The sequence below is a fragment of the Maniola jurtina genome, chromosome 3, assembly GCF_905333055.1.
Source record: "Maniola jurtina chromosome 3, ilManJurt1.1, whole genome shotgun sequence".
Lineage (NCBI taxonomy): Eukaryota > Metazoa > Arthropoda > Insecta > Lepidoptera > Nymphalidae > Maniola > Maniola jurtina.
In genome coordinates, this window is record NC_060031.1 from 6053290 (window position 1) to 6070663 (window position 17374).

The following is a 17374-nucleotide window of genomic DNA, read 5'->3' on the forward strand; positions in this document are numbered from 1 at the left end:
TACCTAGCTCCTAAACTAATGAACCGATTTTAATTTAATTTTTTTGTGTCAAAGGTGGCTTGATCGAGAGTGTTCTTAGCTATAATCTAAGAAAATCCGTTTAGCCGTTTGAAAGTTATCAGCTCTTTTCTAGTCACTGTAACGTTCACTTGTCGGGGGTGTTATAAATTTTTAATTTACACTTGTATTTATGTTTGTAAAATAGTTTGGAGGAAGATGACAACATTCGTAACAACGATAGTGCCTACAAGTTTCTAAGCACTTCTTTGCACATAAACCAAGGCATCACATAGGGAGGGGCGCCAGCCAGGTAACTTCCCAAGTTCCAGTGTACCTGGATGCTGCTGGTCCCTTTTGGATGCGTCCGTCGGGAAGAGTAGTGTTCAGGCCGGTGCGCCCCGGTAACATGGCTAATAATTTATCTTAGGAGATATTGTGGGCTGTAGCTAATGACCTGGCAGGGTGGAGGTTTGTCCCTCTGAGTAGCAGAGGGCACAGTGTACGTAGGACGCGAAGCGGGCGACGTGCGCGGAATCGCTCCGGGCGGTCAGTCTGCAGATGTCGCCCGTTGGGACCCAGGGTCGATGGACGCACTTCGTTGGTGCAGCCCGGAGGTGTGGCGGACGGAGCTCGCGAGTAGGTCCCCGGTGGAGGGTCTGCCCGGCAGACGTCGCTGGCTGGGTCGCGGTTGTTTGCTTCGGCGTTCCCGTGACCCAGTCGTCAAGCGACGCGCAGCAGCGCCGCTGGAGTTTAGTGGGTATTCCGGTCGCCTCTCGGCCGGCGAGTCCCACATACCCTCATTCAGCTGGCTGGCTGCCTTACTTTTAAAATAATTAATTTGCTGTTAGTTTTAAAATAATTTTGTAAAGGACTGGATTTCAATTCTTAGGCTTTTTATAATTATTTATCAAATGTATTGATATCATACCTATCAATACATTTATGACCAAGATTTGGCAAGCAAGTTAATCCATCCATTAATGTGCTGTCTAAAACACAAGGAAACGGAAAGGCTAATTTCAGACCTCCAAACATAACTCCACCCACCCACTTACAGTCTTGAGTCATGGCAAATAACTAGATACTAATCTAAATAGTCTAATTATTTGAGATATTTGGCACTGATATTATTAATATTAAATTAACCACATCACGACTGTTTGACCTTCCCCACCGCATATATTACACGCTGTAATAATTTAAAGGTAAATAACGTCACTGGGCATGTCGAAACGAATTCGTCTCAGTCCGTCGTCGATTGAGAAATTACAAATGCAACGATTAGTTTAAAACGAAAGCGAGTCATCGTTTATCTTGGCGAGACAATCTGATTGGTTACAGCCCGTGAGTTCAGCTGGACGATTATTTATAACTAAGTAATTACGTATGCCATCCTGCAATAGACGCGGAACATCGTCACAAGTGCGTCACAAGCTACGCTACGTCAAACTCGTAAGAATTTAATCAGGACCGCGCATTACGTCTATCGCACAATAAATTTGTAGATTTACGTGCATTGATATAATCGTGTACTTCAGTGGAAATTATTAAATTGAAAAGAGAAAATACTGAGTTTCTTTCAGGTTTTACGGGGGGTAGAGGCATTATGACCGTACAGAATTTGGCGTTTCAAAAATTTAGTAGACATATTCTATAATTCTATAATTTTATTTTTATTGTATAGCTATAATTAATAAACTCAGTGCCCGGTAAAACCAACTGTGGTTTTGTGGCGCTGAATGTAACAAAAACTCTCTGTATATTTTTTATGTCAATAATAATAAATAAATAAAATAAAATATTACTTTTTATATTTGTTTTAACAAAATAAAGTAAATAAATTACACTATAGTTTAATTAGATTGGGATAACAACAATCCTCAAAAGTCATTGTTTCTAGATATAAACTAAGTATAATTTATAAACCTAGTTATAGATTTTTTGAAGATATCAATCCGTATTTTATTATTATCGTTCGTGTAATTCAAACTCATTCTATTAATATGATTTAGTATAAGCATGATATACCTATGAGAAAATTTAAAATATTCAATCCCAAATATTACAAAACCCCCATATCTTATCAATCATTCACTTCAAACAATAAAACAACATAATTTATGAGTACTCTCAAAAGATAAATTTTGAAGTACCTATTTATGGAACGAATTTTATCAAGTAAGTACAGACACAAAAAAGGCCATTAAAAATGTTGGCTGTTAAAGTTTTAATTTATAAAGTTCTCCAGTAACAGCGGCTGTCCATTTTAGAGTGCGATATTTTTAAAACTCCCAAATAGAATATTTAAAACATTTTGTTCGTTCATATATCAAAAGTCCACATTGTCGTAGTGTTTGTAGCGTTTACTAAGTTGATATGATAAATGGCTGTGTATGATACGAATCGGGGTTTATTTTTAATGACCTTTCACTGTAAAATTAAACGTTTTATTTTTCTCATCCTATCGTCGTCAGTTAATCAACTGGAAAAAGTAAAAAACAAAACATTTTTAATTTTTTCAAGTACTGTTAGTTGTTTTTCAGTCCAAGGACTCCAATTTCCTGTCTAATTTATACTATTAAATAGGATAAGCTTTCGAGATTTGACGATTTTTGCTGTATCTATTTTGTCATCTTTAAATAGAATTGCTGAAGTCTATCATTGGCCACTCAGACAGTCCAACAGTTTACTCAGAGCAAAAAATATTTGTATCAAGAAATCAGCCCCAATATCAACACGGCAGTTACAAGGTTCAGCAATTATCCTATATCGAGGGAACCTAATTCCTCGGCGAAGTACCTACCATTTGTAGTTATTTATTTACAAAGCGTTGGTGAAATCGATGCGGCTTTATTATTTATTGCGTACACGATATACCAATTTCTTGGTAGATATTGGTAATAGTTCAGAGGGCAATGCTGTTATTTATTTCATGAGGTTGTATTTTCCGAGCACCGTGTCTGCGTTGCCAGACTTTTATTTATTTAGAGGTGGTTCTTTATTTTGTTAGAACTTAAGTTATCAGTGTAATAAATGGGTGTTGTTCCTTTTAGTTAAAATTGGCTAGAACGTGTATTTTGCAACACACGCTCCTGTACCAGAGGTTCGTATTTTTGAACTTGATAACCGCAGTTTAATAACCAAAGCAACGGAATTTACAACTATAGTCTCCTGTTCATATGGCTTCTACGAATTTTGCGACCTAACGTTTACTCGAAGCATAATATTATGCTTCTACTTTGTTAGCTTTACCTGATAACATTGAATATACGTAATTGACAGCTTGACAAGGCACAAGCTTTTATGATTATGATGATTTTGTGACAAGCTCTTGCAGCAGCAAACTTCGACAAAATAAAATTGTTTAAAACTTGTCAATCTTGAATTTCTATAATAAACCTTAGTTCCATTTTCTAAGATATACACCTTTGCTGTTACTCTTGATCTAACAAAAGCTATATTATGACAACTTCTTGAACTTCTTGAAAATAATATTTTATGCGAATTACAGCATAAGGACGAAGGTATTCCTTACCGATATATCGAGCAAAGAGCACTAAATTTTCCCTAATCGTAGTCCGAAACGTACAACAAAGTAGCCAAAATGCTGCAATTCACGACCACTAACCTCTTAAACATCTGAAATTGTGCCTCCGTCACTAGATGATGCCCGCGACTTCCCGCGTGGATTTAGTTTTTTTTAAATCCCATTGAAACTCTTTGATTCCCCGTGGTAAAAAGTCACCTCAGTAAATTTTCGGGATGCAAGCTACCTCTGTACCTTTCATATAAATTGGTTAAACGGATGGGCCTCTGTGGGAACTCTCCGACTTCCCGGGATATTTCATTAAAATCAGTTCAACAGCTGGGCCGTGAAAAAGTAGCAGACAAACAAACAGACAAACAGACAGATACATTTTCGCATTTGTAATATTAAAGTAAAAGGTCTGGATTTGATTACTTGCCAGTTTATATTTATAAACAGAGTACCTACTACAATTTTGGTGCAATCTACAACTATTAGTAGTTATTATTATACTCAAATATATGATATTTAATTTAAATTGGTGATAAATGTGCCGTATTATACGTCAAACGAAGCGAGTTACAAGACGCGTCACGCCCAAGACTGCGTTTGCGCACACGCGGTTCGAATCAGACGCATCATATCTTGTTACATTTTCAATGCATCTAGTGCAGATACATAATGAAGCGTTTGTGCCAATAAGACGCTGCTCGATTGTAAACATTCATCATGCTGATAGTACTGTTGTGAATTTAAATACGCAAAATGTACCACATAGTTTATGTACAGATTTCAAAAAGAAAATTTATTGTATGTAGCAAATACTATATATTTATATGTGAAAATATAGGCCTCTTTATGTCAAGTACCTAAGTTCAATATGATCATCATCATTATCAACCTCACACGCCACGGTTTTGCGCCGTCTGAATCCAGTGGCTCCCTGCGACTCGTTTGCAATCTTCCACCGCTGCTCTTTCCGGTGCAAGGTCGTCTAGGTACTATTAAAATATTAAATTTTGAAAACCTTTAAAGCTGACAACATATTGATAGTAGCTTAGGCTTACTTCACCACCAGGTAAGATAATCATTAATTAAAAACACATTTTTGAACGAGAAAAGCAATAAAAATCACAGAGAAAAGTTTCGTAAGTTTTCATCTACCAATCACAAAACAGCGTTCTCTTTGGCTGACACAGCCATCTTAAGACTGCACCAAGTCTCCGATATTACAAATACGTGCCCGAGATGCAAAACCACGACCAAAGGCAGACGTATGTCTCTTACGACATGCCATCATCATAAATAATGTACTAGCTCCCACCGCACCTGAATTATTCAACGTTGACGGCCACTTTATTAAATTTGTTGTTTTATGAAAATACCTGGCGTCTCTCCCTCACAAATTAATAAAACGGCAATATTATCATAAGCGAATTGAAAAATCAAAATGTCTTAAGCAATTTTCAATGAAGTGTCTTATCTATGCGGCCAGAGAGCTGTCACATTACTAGAGTAGGTGACCAATATCAAAGTCAATTTACTTTTTCAGAATAGATCCTTACACTGCACAATTTATGAATCTTCAATTTAACATAAATTGAGGTGAGATAATGATTATAACTATTTATGTCAACTCAAAAGCAAACCTAAGATGATTCCAAACGATAGTCAATAGCAGAAAAATTTAACTGGCTTTAAAGCCAAAACTTTTACGCTAAGACCTCAGGCAATGTGCCGAAAAATGTACTCATCTTAATATACCTTTCGCCATTAAATTATTCTGCTGTCTGACACAAAATCTTTATTCATAAAGATTTTGAGATTTCAAGAGAGAAATTAATGTAACTCAAAAATGTTTATTACTTCCAAGTTTAATCTATTCGACGTGTGTGGGAGTTTGCTGCTCCATGGTCTAACTCAATGTCCATGGGTAACGTTTTAATACTTTTGAGCGCTGTAATTGGATTTTTAGAAACAAAATTTATAGCCTTATCTTTGTCTTACGATAGCGCCAGCAAAAGCGGCTTTGGTATACGCCCTTTCTTTGCTTTCAGCCCCTAAATTGCATCACTTGAGACGGTACTTTAGTAATCGTTTTCAGGTAAAGATACTATCATACCATGGAGCATAAGCCTATTCAAGGACCATCAAATATTTAGCTATTTTACTTATCTTAAGTTGATGCAGAAAGTGACCCGTCTATCCGTCCGTAAGTCCATAAGTTTGTCTCAGTCAGTATGATATTAACATTTACTAGATGTCCGCGATATCTTTCGGGTGGATTTGAGTTTTCTAAAAATTCCGCGGGAACTCTCTGATTTTCCAGGACAAAAAGCACGCTATGTCAATTTCCGAGATCCAAGTTATCTCTAGAATCCGCTAAACGAATGAGCTGTACATCTATCTGTTATACAAGCGTTAATTTTAAAAAGTTATGACGTCAGTGGCATCTGATGTCTTTTTTTTTAAAACTAAATTTAAAGTATTTGAATCTTTTTGGATTTGAATCGCTGCAGCAATACACGGGACTGCAATTGCTTGTAATAGTGCAGTAAGGCATATTATTGTAAATTGAATACTTGTAAAGAGCAACCGCTGAGTTTCTTGCTGGTTCTTCTCGGTAAGACGGCATTCCGAATCAATGGTAGATTATTTTGACGATTCAAAAGCACTTGTAAAAGTTTAATTGAATAAAAATATTTTGAATTTTGAAATTTTTTGGAAGTTTTTCTTTTTATTATTGCTAAAAAGTAAAAAAAGGACAACGAATTTTCAATTAACAACCTCAAATAGTGCTATAACCCTGCTTTTAATACTATGCTCAAGACTGGCACCTAAAGTCACGAGGTTTGTCAGTTATATAAAGTAAATTAAGTTTGTCTGTCCTTTTCGTATTAAATCGGTGAGAATAAGTGCGAATATATTGCGAATAGTGTTTCGGAAAAAGTAACTTACTGTAATATTAGAGGGCATACGCGCCGTAGAAAGTCATACTGTTATATGATAAAAGTAGGGCTCCATCGGCTTTTCAATTTAATACTTTAATCTCTAAAGGCAAAAAAGGCAATACAAGCTTCACATGCAGTGAATAATGGTGAAAACGATGACTCTGGTATAATTTTGGCGCGGAATTGAAGTAGATGCTACTTTAATGAATGCATCGCCAACTTTCCCGCTGACTTGCAATTTCAATTTTCATATAGACTACGTTTCTTGTTTTTCATTATGCAACCGCAAACAATTTCGTCGCTGGTGCTAGTCTTCTATACCGAAAGTAAGTAATATTTTAAATAATAATATTAGTCAGTAGTTGAAAGAAAATAATGTGTTCATTATTCAAATTAATTGTAATTATATTATTTTTAAATCGAAATCTTTTTTTCCGAATTTCAAATAAAATCTAAACTCAAACATTGCCTAATTTATAAAATTCATTAGTTATCCTGATGTAATTCAACACTAAAATAGATATATTATGAAATAATGGTACAACCTTTAATAAATATAATTTGATTGAACTTTCTCTAAATTGATTTAAAAGAAACTTGTTATAATATCAATTATTAAGTTTGATTTTAATGATTAATTGTTAAAAAGCGATTAAAACAATAAATAAAATGAAAAATATCCTAACTTCTTAAATACATCTTAACATTACTTTTAAAAATAGCTGCAGCATAAAATGTCTATTCAAAATATTTCCCGCCAGTGAAAGATAAAAGTTGGATGCTTAAAAAATATAACAACGCCATCTTTCTGGTCGCCGGTAGAACTACCTAATGCTGGGAAAATGGAAACTCATCTAGGGTGGTTTACATTATAGATGCAGTACATTGAAAATGCATTTCGCTTTTTGCAGCATTTGTTTATATATGCGAAATCTAAAAGTTTTAGAGAGTGTCGTATGTATTGAGATATTTTAATTAGATTGATATTTTATGCTGCACTACTATAAATGTCTAATTGTATAAACTTAGACAATATTATAAAAATAGGTAGGTATTTCACTATGTGTGTAAGGTTGCTACGTACGAAAATCTGGGCTATCTTTCTCTCTTTCTCTCTCTATACGTCATATTCTTCACATCATTTTTTTAATCACATAATGTTATCAATGCAATAGGCTTCCCGATACTGTCTAGACATGCACTGTGACTATAAGTAACTAGCGGGCACATGCTTTGCATGCTATGTGCTACAAAGAATAAATACTATATGCATTAAGTATAGTAGGTAATTCTAGCAAAATTGCGAAAGATTGCAAATAACAAGAGCGATGGGTGATGGTTTACTATACATATTGTTTTTTAAACTGTGGTTTAATTTTCAGTTTATTTAAATCTCAAATTATTTAGTCGTAAATGCCTATATGTATAAAGATATAACTTCTGTCTGTCTGTGTTCTTAAGATTAATCCAAATCTTAGTGTTCTCTGCTCAATGCGTTGTAGTTATTATTAAATTATACTTAATCGAATAATAAATTTTCGCAGTATTTATCATGATGGGTGATTGTAGCTGTCAAATAATATTATGTTGTTCACTGATTTTGATAACGTAAAACTACCATATTTCATATCAACCGGTGACCCCGCCGTACAAACGAAGGAAGCACAACTATCGACCAAATCTCTGTAATTACACGTCACGCACACAAACTCAACATAAATTCTACGAAACTGGCCACTTAACACCTTCCGATACGCATTTGACACAACGTAGTGATTAAATTTTTTTTGTTTGACACTTCAATGAAATAATTTAATTTTAAATCGTATCGTAATCGTGCTGTGCAAATTACACAACTTCAAATTGAAGTCTAGGGTTGTCAGAAAATAAATGGGGTAATTTTGCCTAAAAATGAGCAATTTTTTTTTTCATTATATTTAGACAAATTTATATTTTATTTTTGATGACAATCATAATATAATTAAGCAAAAGGGCTGTTTTGTTAATTAAAAGATTTTGAATTGATATTGAAATTTAACTATAACAAAACTTATTATTAAATTGTAGTACATTTAATATACCAGTCTCCGTCATAATAGCTGCATGCCAATTTATCATGAAGTTCCTAGGTACCAACGTACTTACCATGTTGTCTTCTATGTTTTTTGTAAATGTATATGTTTGTGTGTGCAATAAAGAAATAAATAAATAGGTAATCAAAATCTTACTACATTAATAATATTATTTAGTTATAGTTAGTCCATGATAGGTAGTAGGCACCCACCAAAACAACCTTAGCGACGAACGGAGGACTCGTCACGCGTGATGTGGTCAAAGATGGGACGCTATACGGATAGCTAGAATATTTATCTTTATTTAGATATTTTTTTAAGGTCATAAATGTCAGAAAACACAAGAAAAATAAAATATGAACCCATTTTGAATAAATAACTTTGAATTTGGCTTAGAGAAAAAAAAACCGCTACCCAAGAGCCGCTTTGTGTAATTTGGTAAGAGATCTACGATATAAGGATGTAAACTTGCCCGGTGTATAACACCAAAAGTAGTGAATAGTCTACTAACCCTGCGAGCTACGCTAAACAAAATCGCCAACTGGTACATACTTGGATTATTATTAAATATTTTTAGTGAATATATTGTGTTTTTATATTTGACTTTTTAACTTTTTAATTTTTAACTGTCAGGATACGATTATATAGTATATATGGTGATGGGCACCCTGTTAAGCAGAGATTTTCAATAGGGCCAGAGGCCCTATACTGTAAAATTCAAAGTTATGTAAAAACAGAGTAGGTAAATTTTAATACGTTGCAATCTATTATTATTATTTTTATCATCGAACATCCATTGATTTGTAACTATCATAATAAAGACTAATCTAATGAGATCTCATTTATTAATAATAATCATCGTGAAAGGGAAAAATAGCGAAAAATAGGAAAATAGGCAAATTTTCATATGTGAATGGTATCATTCCATAACGCACACATACTCATCAACTGACAGTTAGCCCTGCTTCATTTGACTTTTCGGAGCATACCATCCTGAGTATTTATTCATCCAAGATTTCATATGTAAATCGTATCAAACATGCAAATAATCAATTAATGCATTGCGATAACGTCAAGCTAAAATATTATTTTATGTTCTTCTTTTTCAAGTAGGTATAATATGATATATTTTTGGTATGAATGACTCTATATAAACTTATTACAATATTACTACGAAATAAAGTTTTAAATTAGACAATCATTATACGTGTTGATGATTTACACTATTAAGGCAACCGCATATTTTATGCTCTTTCCAAAAAGTCACAGTATTACAAAATTCAATTAAGTGGTTTTCCAGATTTTTGTTCAAATGTTCGGTTTCAAAGTTACGCGGTCTTAAAATTCACATAGAAATCGTTGAGCCCCTGTAATTTTAAAACTACATATTTTTAGAAAAATCTAAAACACCACTGGCACAGATATCAGTTTCTGGAATATGTCTGCTAAATTTCATGGACTTTGGTTGCTTAATATTCAAATGAAATTGGAACTACGATTGTATGGAGTAAGTGACGGAGAGAGCCCTGTTAAGAGTTTTCGTATAGGAAATCTGTCAAAACGTTAATTTTACTCCTCAGATAAAAGTTATTTGACTGTTGAAAAATCGGCACGAAGGGCGATTACGCGCTCCATCCGATCCGATTCCGTGAAAATACGTTCCAAAGTAAGTAGCCATAGAACTTATCTTTATATTTTTCTATCTTACGCACTTGCTCCGACTTTCGTCTTCCGAGTTCTCTCTGTCATCCGTGAGAATATCACGGGTGTACCTCGCATTCAAATCGGGCATATGACGTAGATATGTCACAGATGTCCACTGAATACCTTGGATTTGGATCAGAGATTGAATTAGTGCGTAAGCAATATCCGAGTTTTATATCCGTATTTTCACGGACTTGGATCGGATCAGTACTTAACCGCTCTTAATCAGTTTAAGTCCTTGTGCAAGTGGGCCTTACAATATGATAGAAAAGCTAACAGCAGATTTAAACACTGTCTAAGACACAACACTGTTTTGTATTAACACTATCTATTTAAATCTATGTCAATAAAGAATATTTTAATTTAGTCATGTCAAATTAGTTAATGCTTGACACACTCTAAAAGCTTCTTAAAGACGCGCTACAAAATAGATGCCGCAACAGTGAAGTTGTTTTACGTCACATTAAAACAAGCGTCGACTAATTTGACAGGATTTAAATTAAATAACTGAAATTGAAAGAAACAGATGCACTGAACTTTAATTAATCATAATGGTATGATTAAATAATCGACATCTTATAGACATCTTACAACTATTGATATAACCACACGCTTGTTTGGTGTACCTACCTACCTAATCACATCACATCACAGTATCACAGTAATATTATAAAGGAGAAAGTTTGTATGTGTGTGTGTGTGTGTGTGTGTATGTATGTTTGTTACTCCTTCACGCAAAAACTACTGGACGGATTGGGCTGAAATTTAGAATGGAGATAGATTATACCCTGGATTAGCACATAGGCTACTTTTTATCCCGGAAAATCAAAGAGTTCCCACGGGAATTTTAAAAAACCCACATCCACGCGAACGAAGTCGCGGGCATCAGCTAGTTTATAATAAGTTTATACTGCCGTGAACAGAGCCCTGATTGTTAAGACGTCCGCCTCCAATTCGGGAGATCAAAGGTCCGATCTCGGGTTGGCACCTCTAACTTTTCGGAGTTAGATTATAGTTACCTTTTAAGCAAATGACTATCTCTTGATTTAATGGTGAAGGAAAAGAAATCGTAAGGAAACTTGCATACCTGAGAACTCTGCATAATCTTCTCAAAGGTGTGTTAACTCTGCCAATCCACACTTGGCCAGCGTGGCAGACTCTGGCCTAAAACCATCTCATTTCGAGAGGAGACCGGTGCTCAATAGTGGGCCAGTAATGGATTAATCGTGATGAAGTCATACTGTGTATAATATCATCCGTTACTAACAGCAGAAAGACTGAGCTAGTTACTAGGAAGTGTAAAAAATAAACAAGCATAAGACAAAGCAGATTCCAAGTGAGCAAGGCAGGGAGTCTACAGCCAATGTTATCCAAGTGGCTGTCAAAGATTTTTTAAGTGTGTTCGAACGTCGATGACTGCATGCCGCCACTTGCACACGAAGCCATTCTTGCTGGAGTGCAAAGACTTTTTCCCCTCTTGTGTTTCGAACCTAAAAGTGTTGAGGTCATGCATAGTTGCATAATAAAACGACACGTATTACAACCCTATCGATTCATTTATTTTTTCTTTACATAGACAAGGTTTATTAAAAAAGGTAAAAAAAGGTAAGGAAAATATATTTATTATGAAGTATTCATTGGTTTTCGAGGTGATATTTCTGCGCCAATTTTCCGTACTCTTCAGTAAACCATTCCTTGAGTCTCCAAGTTAGGTCTCTAATTAAACTTTTCAGCGTGTCGTCGCAATCGCTGCACTTTGTTTTCATCATCTCGAGAATTACCTCTGTAATTAGATAATATCCGGTAAGAATTTACACACGAGTAGCTCCGCCGCTGCTTTCTATTTTTAGATGAAAACTTTTTATCCTCAAAAACTATACCTACTTAAATATAAACGGTCAAGAGGTTTAGAAAAGTCTTAAGTTGCTTCGTATAAAAACTGATGGACAGATTGATAAACATGAGAATTCAGTTTTATTCAAGCGAATAAATTTCAAATAAGTAAAAGCTCACACAACATGAGTTTAGTCGCACAGGAGTGCTCAGCAAAATATTGCTTTGAACTTTTTGCCGAGATAGGCAATGGCGAAGTCTGTCATCTTTTCAGAAGAAAAGATTTTTTGACGAGTTTTCCCTTGAGCTACTGCTAAAATGATCGAGAAAATGTTAATAATGTGGTATTGATAGATTCGTTATTCACTTTACACTATACAATCACTGTTTTCTGACTGTCTGTCAGTCTGTCCATCGTGTCTGTCAAGAAAACCTTAGGGTACTTTCCGTTGACCCAGAATCATGAAATTTGGCAGCTGGTATCTGGATCTTATGGCAAAAGTAAAGGCAAAAACCCGAAAGCCGTACATTAATTACATTAATTTACTAAATCACAGATAGATGGCGCAGTCTGTTATTAACTTGCAGTGTTCTACATAAAGGTGGTAGGTATTTCTTGTACGATGGTACGGAACTCTTCGTGTGCGAGTCCGACTCGCACTTGGCCGGTTTTTTATTACAAGTGCTTATAAATTAATAATTATAAACATATTGCCTCAATCAGAACATAATCCACACACTGGGTTACAGTATCGAAAAGAGGCTTTTATAAATGCTTGTACGTACCTTTATAAACCTGTTCTTCATTCGAGCAGGGTGCGGTTTCCAAAAGGCAAGGCAAAGAAAGAAGTTCTGGTGGATGTTCAATGTGTTGCTTATGAGAGCTTGTATAACAATGGCCAATAATTGTAAGAGTTGAAAACGCAAACATCACTGCTGTTATAACCTTCATTTCAGATCTGGGCTTAATACAATATTATACAGTTAACCTTTTAAAATTTGGTGTCTTGTTTTATATAATTTTGTAAATTTTAACATACAATTTTTAGATAAGTATTCAACTTAATAACAATTATTACCAAATGCACTAGTTAACAAGAATGCGCTTTCGTAAGAACTCTTAATAGTCTTAAAAATACATTTTTATAGTAACTTTTTAATTACCTGTACTATCATTTGTTAAAACTCTATTAACAAGTAGAACTCGTTTGCAGTGCCATTATCAAGATGTGACTTGTTCGCCACTAATTAAGTGATATTGTTAATGTTTGTGGTATTTTTGCGTAATTCTTAGGCTGTGATATATAGAACGCACTTTGACTTTGCTCAGACTTAAGACACTGTTAAAACGAGACAGCGTTATAGGCTGACATAAATCTGTCTCGTTTTAACTGAAAATTAAGTGTAAGCAAAGTCAAAATGCGCTGTATAGATTTCAACCTTAGGTTTCTGTACCCGAAGGGTTACAATGGGTCCTTATTACTAGCTTCTGCCCCGTCTGTTTAGTAGCAAGTTATCGTATCTAAGTACCTGATATCCGCACGTTTATAGTTCTTACATAATAATCTATTTCTATAATTTCTTGTGAGGGTACAAAAATAGTTCTTAAGGATCGAAATTCCTTGATCGAAAGTCACTTTAAACTCAAAATTAGTTACATAAAGATGGTACCTATATGAAAAAGCACACGCGTGCCTGGAAATATATGAAAAATAAACTCTCATAACAAAGAAGTTGTTGGTAAAAGCTAGCAATACCTAGTATAGGATGTTTTCCAGTAAATCGAAGAAGTTGTAAACTAGGTCGACAGAGGTCGAGTGCCACAATCCCTTGCGAAGCACTCCTTGTCACTTCGAGCTAGCTAGCGATCACGTGCTTCTTGACATCACGACATGGAGATAGCTTCTTTATAAGAGAAAATAATTAAAAATAGACAAATAGAACTCGGGAAGTTTTCTTTTAAAGTTTAGTTTTTAACCCCCGACCCAAAAAGAGGGGTGTTATAAGTTTGGCGTGTGTATCTGTGTATCTGTCTGTGGCATCGTAGCTCCTAAACAAATAAACCGGTTTTAATTTAGTTTTTTTGTTTGAAAGGTGGCTTAATCGAGAGTGTTCTTAGCTATAATCGAAAAAAATCGGTTCATCCGTTTGAAGGATATCATCTCTTTTCTAGTTTTCTTATAAAGGTTTTTGTGTCGGGGGTTTTTAAATTTTGAGTTATAAGTAGAATAATAATTCTTCTATCCATTTCCTGAAAGTCGTACCTACCTACATTTAAAGCGTGGATAGTTCTTATTTACTTGAATTGAGCATTCTTAGCAATGCTCAAATAAAAGCTTGTAGGATAATATGAGCATTTGGTGAAGCAGAAAAATCCTAGCAAATAGACAAAAAATATTTTTAATTTTTTGCCGAACTGCAGCCCTAGACGATCAGTAGGTACGCGACAACGCATTTTCGCGGCTTCTTCAAGGCTGCGCAATATTTTTTTTGTTGTTGAGGACATTACCCTCATCTTTCTAAAAGAATAGATTTTTTGGTGAGGATTTACCAAAAGTTTGAATGTATGAGTGGCATGCATGATAGATAATAATTATTAGGTGAGGTTTATATAAGTCTATGCTCCTAAATCAATTTTACGTCTCTTTAGGCGCTTCGAGAGCTACTCATAGTTTACGACAACGTTATCAACATGAATTCAATAAAGTTACAGCCAATAAAATGCAAGCACATAAACGCAGTACATAAATATACATAAACATGCAAATTACAGCTGCAAACCATATCCTAGCTTCAATAGCAATTAAGGATTTACCATTTCGTGCAGTCAGAAACGAATGGAGCACTTCAATCAGCGAATCAATCTGCAATCACGAATGATCTCTACTTGACAGTGACAGTTCCACAAATTTATTGCCCTTGATCACTACAGCTTACAATGTTTTAACTACTAAAATATTTAATATTGTATTTCCAAACTTAATTTTCATATAATATTATAGTATAAGTATCGGATACCCGGCGTGTGCTACTACGCTAAAAAAATACCTTTTTTACTAAAATCATATTCGTATTATTTATTGCCTTTCTAATGAAACTGGTTTGGAGCATAGGTTGGTTGGTTCCAAAGTATAGCGGACATAGATAGGTTTTGGTGCAAATCAAATTGCCAATTGCCAATACTCTAAAATTTGGATGCGATCAGAATCAGTAGGTACCATTGGCGCCGATTCTGATGTTTTTCTCTAAACTAAATTTAGGAAATCTACATTTTTCTTTTTAATATTGCTAAAAAAGGACGGAAAATGTTTAAATTAAAGACTTTAATGTTAGTGCTACTCTATTAATTTAAATACTATGCTCAATACCGGCACTTAAATCACGAGGTTTGGCAGTTTTAAATTAAATTAAGTTTGTCTCTTAGTACATCGGTAAACAAAATATGCGAATTCTATAAAAAGTTGCCATCAGAATCGGTACCAACGTCGTTTAAAGGCTGGCAACTCTAATTTCTTGCATAAATTAGAATCGCAAGCCTTGATGGCTTCTATACAGCATTCTCCGATAGCAATTAAGACTGTACCGGCTCGTGCAGGCTATAACGAATGGAACTCTTCAATCAACGAATCAATCTACAATCGCGAATGGACGCCACTTGGCTGCGACAGTTCAACAAATTTATTGCTCTATGTCGACTATAGTACCTATTCGAATTTGGAACCTTTCTGTCATCTTTCTATAAGCTGTACCTAAGTAGTATGTTCATTTTTCAAGCTTTAAAACTGATTTCTAACTACGGAATATAATATAATATAATATAATATATAAATAACGCTCACCCTACTTTTGTCTAAATGTCACTGTTCACACTTAGATGTAATATTATATTAATATTATATTACATAAGTGTGAACAGTGACAAAACAGTGTAAAAGTAGGGTGAGCGATATTTATATAATATTATATAATATTTCCGTAGTTTGAAGGCAACTTTATAAATATTTTAATATAGAAACTAGTGACCCGCACTAATGTGGTGTCAGTGTTGTTATTCTAATCTATCAATCTAAATCTTTGAAAAGAGCAACCGGCGAGTTTCTTGCTGGTTCTTCTCGTTAGGAAAGGCATTCCGAACCAGTGGTAGATGCATTTAACAATTAAGAAGTACTTGTAAAAGTCTAATTGAATAAAAAATATTTTTATTTACTTATTTTGTTATCTTTTAAAAGAGTAAGACAGCATTTTCGATTGAAGTTCTCAAGTCGGCTTGATTTTTTCTGAAATCTTGAACACTTATCTCATATTTCCACAAATTAACGCAAAACCTCAGGATACAGATCAAACCTGTAGTTTGAGCACAAAAAAATATTGCACTATACCTACGTACAAAGTACAAACCTTCAAACCTAGTGTTCAATTTCTGCGTTTGCACACTGCGTCTGTGGCGCTGCGTTCAAACGTGCCCATTAGATGGTCCACACATTTTGCAAAGTTTGTAGCGGTAACATCGGACAGTACAATAATTTGTCATACACATTTCATCTAAACGCTTAAAAAGTACAGTAGTTGGTAAATTAACCTAATAATGAAACAAAAACGAGTATTTAAATGGCGAAATTTCGCAAGACACCACTCTAACGCCAAGTTAGAACGTCACATTGTTTTCAACTCATTATGAGTTTTGTCTGCACTTAAAACTAGTTAAGGTGTAGCGTGATTAAGTTGAACAGACGTTGGCTCGGCTGCCAGAACCACTTCAGACAACGACGTCGAGTGTACGTTTAGTTACAGAGAGAGAGCCAGCGAGTGCCAGACCTTCGTTATTTTATAAAAGCTGAAAGTTTATTTGCGTATTGTCCACAACACAGGGAGGAACGATCAGCGACTATGAAGTCATGCATTGCCAGACGCCATTAAAGTTTAAAAGTTAAAGGGTGTGTAAAGTTTACCACGATACTAAGTGTGAAATATTAAACTTTTTGTTGGATTTAAAATGATGGAAGGCGGCGGCGTTGTAGGTGACGTCTTTATTTGGTGAAGGCTTAGGATCGACTCCTTCTTATGGACTAACATTAATTATAATAAAATCTTATAAGCTATTGTCTTACAGATATTTCTTAATCTAACCTAAATAATTTTGTATCGCCTTTTGTTCAAATTCAACGCGTAAGCAACCTACATATTACAAGTGTCTGGCAATGCATAACGTTATTTCTAATACTATTCCGAAGAAAATATAAAAAAAATAGACTTTATACTTGGACATAAGATTTTTTACACATTTGTTA

At 34.7% G+C, this 17374-nt stretch overlaps 1 protein-coding gene and 1 long non-coding RNA gene across 6 annotated transcripts in view; one reads left to right on the forward strand and one right to left on the reverse strand.

Annotated features, from left to right (window-relative positions):
• LOC123880913 (RNA-binding protein Musashi homolog Rbp6) overlaps nucleotides 1–17374 on the reverse strand; it is a 656888-nt gene that overhangs the window by 532557 nt on the left and 106957 nt on the right. The window lies entirely within an intron of this gene.
• The window catches only part of LOC123880918, a 210254-nt gene that overhangs the window by 134226 nt on the left and 58654 nt on the right, over nucleotides 1–17374 (forward strand). The window lies entirely within an intron of this gene.